Raw genomic sequence first — 5718 nt, 5'->3', positions numbered from 1 at the left:
TCCTCGGTAGAGTGCTGTGGCATCACAGCTCACAGCAACCTCCATCTCTTGGGCTTAGGTGATTCTCTTGTCTCAGCCTTCTGAGTAGCTGGGACCACAGGCACCTGCCACAACACTTGGCTATTTTTTTGTTGCAGTTTGGCTAGGGCTGGGTTTGAACCTGCCACCCTCAGTATATGGGGCTGGTGCCCTACTCAGTGAGCCACAAGCACTGCTCCAACATTGGATTTTAATTTATCAGGTATTTTAGTTGAATAAATGAATTATTTCTAATGAATTTTAACTTTATTAGGATATTTTGTGTGGGAGACAAAGCTTGAACTATTAGGTCATTTTCTTTTTGGTCATGGCTTTCTAGGCTAAATGTTATTAGTTAAATAGGATAAACTTTTATAAGACTCAGAGTGAAATAGGACTATTTTCATGTGTGTGTCTATATAAAATTAAAAATCTGTAAGGAAGCACATTAAAAAAAATGTCTGGAAAGACAAAATTAAGGATCCTGGATAACAAGCTGAGGAGCCAGGCCCAAGTTTATATTCCTGTCAGGGCCAATTCATATTGTACCTAACAGCATTTCACTATAGTTAGAGGAAGATTTTTCATTGTGGCAAGACTAATATCTTTCTGTTTTAGTTCATTTGCTACTGAATTAGAAGTTCTGGGTTATTGCTTCATTTTTCTTAAATTAAAAACCACATTTCCATGAGGTTGATCGCATGAAAACACCCAGCCTAGGAAGATACCAACACTCAAACTACCAACATAATGAAATCCACATATGAAAAGTCCCAACTACCATCATATTCAGTGGTGAATTGAAAGCTTTTCCTTTAAGATCAGGACCAAGGCCAGGAGGGACTGCTTTTACCGCTTTTATTCAACCTAGTCGTAGGTCTCCTAGCCAGAGCAATAAGGAAAGACAAAAAGGAAGAAAAGGTAAAATCATGTGATTGCAGGTGATATGATCTTATAAATATCAAAACCCTAAAGATTACACAAAAAATTGTTAGAACTAATAAGTAAATTTAGCAAAGTAGCAGGATACAAAGGCAACACTCAGAAATAAGTTGCATTTTTTTACACTAGCAGTGAGCAACCTGAACAGGAAACTGTTTAATTTACAATAGCATCAAAAAGAATAAAATACTTAGGAATTAATTTAAAGAATCGAAAGACTCATACAATGAAAAGTGCAAAACATTGCTGAAAGTAAGAACATATAAATAAATGGAAACAAACCCTGTGTTTATGGGTCATAAGACTTAATATTGCTAAGTAGTCAATGCCATCCAGTGTGATCTACAGATTTGATGCAATCTCTACTAAAATCCCAGTGATGTTTTTACAGAAATAGAAACATTTATCCTAAAATTCATAGAGAATATCAAAAGACCCTGAATAGCCAAAATAGTCTTGAAGCTGGAAGAGAATCACACTTTTTAATTTCAAACCTTACTGCAAGGTACACTAATCAAAATAGTATGGAACTGGCATAAAGACAGATATGTAGACAGTGGAGGAGAATAGAAAGCCCAGAAATTAACCCTCACAAATACGGGCAAGTGCTTTCCAGTGAGAATGCCAAGAGCATTTAATGGAGAAAGGACAGTCTTTTTAACAATTGTGCTGAGAAAACTGGATGTTTGTGGGCAAAAGAATGAGGTTGGACCCTTACTTCACATCATATACAAAAATTAAGTGCTTGCTTCAGCAGCACATATACTAAAATTGGAACAATACAGAGAAAATTAGCATGGCCTCTGTGCAAGGATGACACGCAAACGTGAAGTGTTCCATATTTTTATGACAATTACAAAAAAAAAATAGCCAGGCGTTGTAGCAGGTGCCTATAGTCTCAGCTTCTTTGGAGGCTGAGGCAATAGAATCACTCAAGCCCAAGAGTTTGAGTTTGCTGTGAGCTGTGATGCCACAGTACTCTACTGAGGGTGACAGTGAAACTCTGTCTTAAACAACAACAACAAAAAGTTAAAGTGGATCAGAGACCTAAATGGAAGACCTAAAACTATAAAACTCTTAGAAGAAAAACATAGGGCAAAGTGTTCGCAACATTGGATTTGGCAGTGATTTTTTTTTTTTTTTTGGATGTTACACTAAAGGCATAGATAACAGAAAAAACAAATTGGACTTGAAAATTCAGAAAATTTTGTACATCAAAGGACTCTTTCAGCAGAGTAAAAAGGCAACATGAAGATTAGGAGAAAATATTTGCTAATCATATGTCAGAAAGGATTAATACACAGAATAGAGAACTAAAACTCAGCAACCTTGTTTAGAAATGGACAAAGGGTAAAATAGATGCTTCTCCAAAGAAGATATACAAATGTGCAAAAATAACATGATAAGATGCTCAGCTTCATTAGGCATTAGAGACATAGACATCTGAACCACACTGAGGTACTAACTCACACCCATTAGAATGGCTACCATCAAAAAACCCCAGGAAATACACGTTGGCAAAGATGTAGAGGAATTGAAACTCTTGTGTACTACTGGTGGGAATGTAAAATGGTGCAGCCAGTGTGGAAAACAGTATGGTGCTTCCTCAGAAAGTTCAACAGAATCACCATATGACCAAGCAGCTCCACATCTGGAGATACATCTGAAGGGATTGAAAGTCTGGACTTAAGGAGCTTTGCACACCTAGGTTTGTAGCAATGGTATTCACAGTAGTCAAAATGTAGAAGCAATCTAAGTGTCCATCTTTTCCCCCTCATTTATAACTTAATGGCTGTGCAGGTTGTAGTCTCCAGCGCTCCTCAAACTATGGTCCACTGGCCACATGCGGCCTGCTGAGGACATTTATCTGGCCTGCCGGGTGTTTTTGCCGCTGCTGCCTGTCCTGCTTAGCAGCTGACTTATCCCAGGCCTGCAGCCTGGCCCTGCAGTGGTCTGAGGAACAGTGAGCTGGCCCCCTGTTTAAAAAGTTTGAGGACCCCTGCTAGTCCCTCCTTGCTGTTGCTCATGGGCCCACTGCTCTGGGATCAGGGTTTTCTGCTCAAAAGCACAATGTGCAGGAGCTCTCCTCTGGGCAGCCCACCAGCCTGTGTCTCTGAAGCAGCAGCTTTTCCTTCCCTCGCACACTGCCAGGACTTGGAAGCTGCACGTGTAGGCGTTGAGAGTTGTCTTCCACCTCCCTGTGCTCTGCCTTCAGGGTCTGCTGCAGCTTCTCCCGGAGGTATTTGGCATTGAGTTCCATAGCAGCAGCCCAGCAGGGACGGAACCCCAACTCAGAACCCCTGAGCGTCCACTGACCGACAAACAGATGAGCAAAATGTGCCCGGCCATACAGTAGAATATCAGTCACTCTGCCTTTAAAAGGAAGGGGTTTTGCATACCTGCTGCAGCATGGAGGAACCTTAACAGCAATCTGCTGAGTGAGACAAGCCAGTCACAGGAGGGCCAGTGCTGTAATTCCACTCGCAGCACAGAGTACTCACAGAAATAGACGGGTGGTTACGGGGCAAAGGGTAGTGAATGGGGAGTTAGTATTTTATGGGGACAGAGTTTGGGAAGACAGACAGGTTCTGGGATGGATGGTGGTGATTGCTTCACAGCAGTGGGAATGTACTTAATTCCACTGAACCGTGCACTTTAAAAATATTTAAGATGGTAAGTTTTATGTTATATATATTTACCACCATTAAGAAATTGGAAAAAATGAAGTTAATATTTGAGGAGAAACTATGAAATTAAATGGCTTGGCGGTGCCTGCGGCTCATTTGGCAGGGCGCCGGCCACGTACACTTAGGGTGGCGAGTTTGAACCCGGCCTGGGCCTGCAAAGCAACAATGACAAATGCAACCAAAAAATAACTAGGAATTGTGGCAGGTGCCTGTAGTCCCAGCTACTTGGGAGGCTGAGGCAAGAGAATCGGTTTAGCCCAAGAGTTTGTGGTTGCTGTGAGATGTGACGCCATGGCACTCTACCTGCTATGACAGCCTGAGACTCTGTTTTAAAAAAAGAAAGAAATTAAAGGCTTTTCTCAAGATTATTTCCTTTTTAAAATACTTGTTTTATTTTATTCATTCATTTATTTATTTTTGAGGCAGAGTCTCTCACTCTGTTGCTCTATGCTATGGTGTCATAGCTCACAGCAACCACAGACTCCTGGGCCCAAGTGATCTTTCTTGCCTCAGTCTCCCAAGCAGCTAGGACTATAGGTGCCACCATGCATGGCTCTTTTTTCTGTTTTTAGTAGAGACAGGGTTTCACTCTTGCTCAGGATGGTCTTGAACTCTTGACCTGAAGTAATCCTCCTTCCTCGACCTCCCAAAGTGCTAGAGTTATAGATGTGAGCCCCTGTGCTTGGCCCTCTTTAAATTATTTGAGTTGAAATATGAATTCACTTTTTAAAATTTTAAAAATCATATTTCTGTTTTTTATATCTTTGGCTTTTAAAGGTTTGCAGGGGTCCTCAAACTACGGCCTGTGGGCCACATGCGGCCAGCCGAGGACATTTATCTGGCCCGCTAGGTGTTTTTGCCGCCACTGCCTGTCCTGCTTAGCAGGTGACTGTCCCAGGCCTGCAGCTTGGCCCTCCAGTGGTCTGAGGGACAGTGAACTGGCCCCCTATTTAAAAAGTTTGAGGACCCCTGGTTTAAAGCTTTGGAATTTAAGGGAATTCTTAATGTATTTTTCTGCTGTATGTTGCAAATTTTTCTTTCAGATACCATGTTTTGTTTAACCTTGCTAAGGCCAATCTATTAAAAATAAATCAGATATTGTTATTTATGTCTCTGTTCAAAACCATGTTACTCAGAACAAAAGCCAGATCTTTGTAATTATTCCTTGTCCCTCCACTGGCAACCCCCGCTCACCTCATACTCTCTGGCACTGCTGTCTCCTGCCATCATCTTCCTGACTCCAGTGGAGCCACCCAGCCTCCTGCGTCTGTTCTCACTTGCTTTGTGAGTTCATAAGTATGTATCAGGAAAACAGTAACCAGAAGAATGTAGATACAACTGTTAGTATCAGGCAAAGGTTGGCTTTATTGCAAACAGCATTCTAATAAAGTGCATTAACGAGGGTTCTCCAGAGAAATAGAACCAAGAGGATAGATCTGGATCTGTAAGAGGAGATTTATTGGAATTGGCTGACATGATCATGGAGGCTGTGAAATCCCATTGTATACCTTCTGCAGGCTGGAGAACAAGGAAAGCTGGTGGTGAGATTTAGTCTTGAGTTTAAAGGCCTGGGAACCAGTGGAGCTGATGGCCCAGCTCCCTGCCCAAGGCCTGAGAACCTGGGGGTGGAGATGTTGGACTGAAGGCCCAAGAACCAGGAGCTCCAGTGTTCCAGGGCACCAGAAGACAGATGCCTGGGCTCACAGAGAGAGGATTCTCTTTCCTGATCCTTTTTGGATGGATTTGATAATGCCCATGCTAGTGAGGGCAGATCTTTATTCAGTCTGTTGCTTCAAATGTGAATCTCTTCTGGAAATACCCTCACAGACATACCAGAAATAATGTCATCCAGTGTCCCTTAGCTCAGTCAAATTGGCCCACAGAATGAACGTCATGTATAGTGAGTCAGATGTCAGGAGTCCGGGTTGTACGGAGTCTTCTCTGACAACAGTGCATTTAAATTAGATATTGATAAAACATAATTGATGGCTGCTGTACATAAGAGTTGTCTTTTATCAGTGTTTTGAACATTTTTATGTATTAGCGTGAGTAGAGGTATGGCATTTTCTCT

General features: G+C 41.8%; 1 protein-coding gene and 1 non-coding gene across 2 annotated transcripts in view; both read left to right on the top strand.

The window, feature by feature from the left end:
* Positions 1-5718, top strand: part of TDRD9 (tudor domain containing 9) — a 123069-nt gene that overhangs the window by 18875 nt on the left and 98476 nt on the right. The gene's annotated exons all lie outside the window — the stretch shown is intronic.
* Positions 1702-1806, top strand: LOC111726131. The gene has a single exon (XR_002773989.1). It is a non-coding gene; the product is annotated as a U6 spliceosomal RNA (small nuclear RNA).

The sequence above is a fragment of the Otolemur garnettii genome, unplaced genomic scaffold (assembly GCF_000181295.1).
Source record: "Otolemur garnettii isolate 467f Iridium unplaced genomic scaffold, OtoGar3 scaffold00054, whole genome shotgun sequence".
Lineage (NCBI taxonomy): Eukaryota > Metazoa > Chordata > Mammalia > Primates > Galagidae > Otolemur > Otolemur garnettii.
The sequence above is the reverse complement of the archived record's forward strand: the minus strand, read 5'-3'. Positions and strand labels throughout refer to the sequence as shown.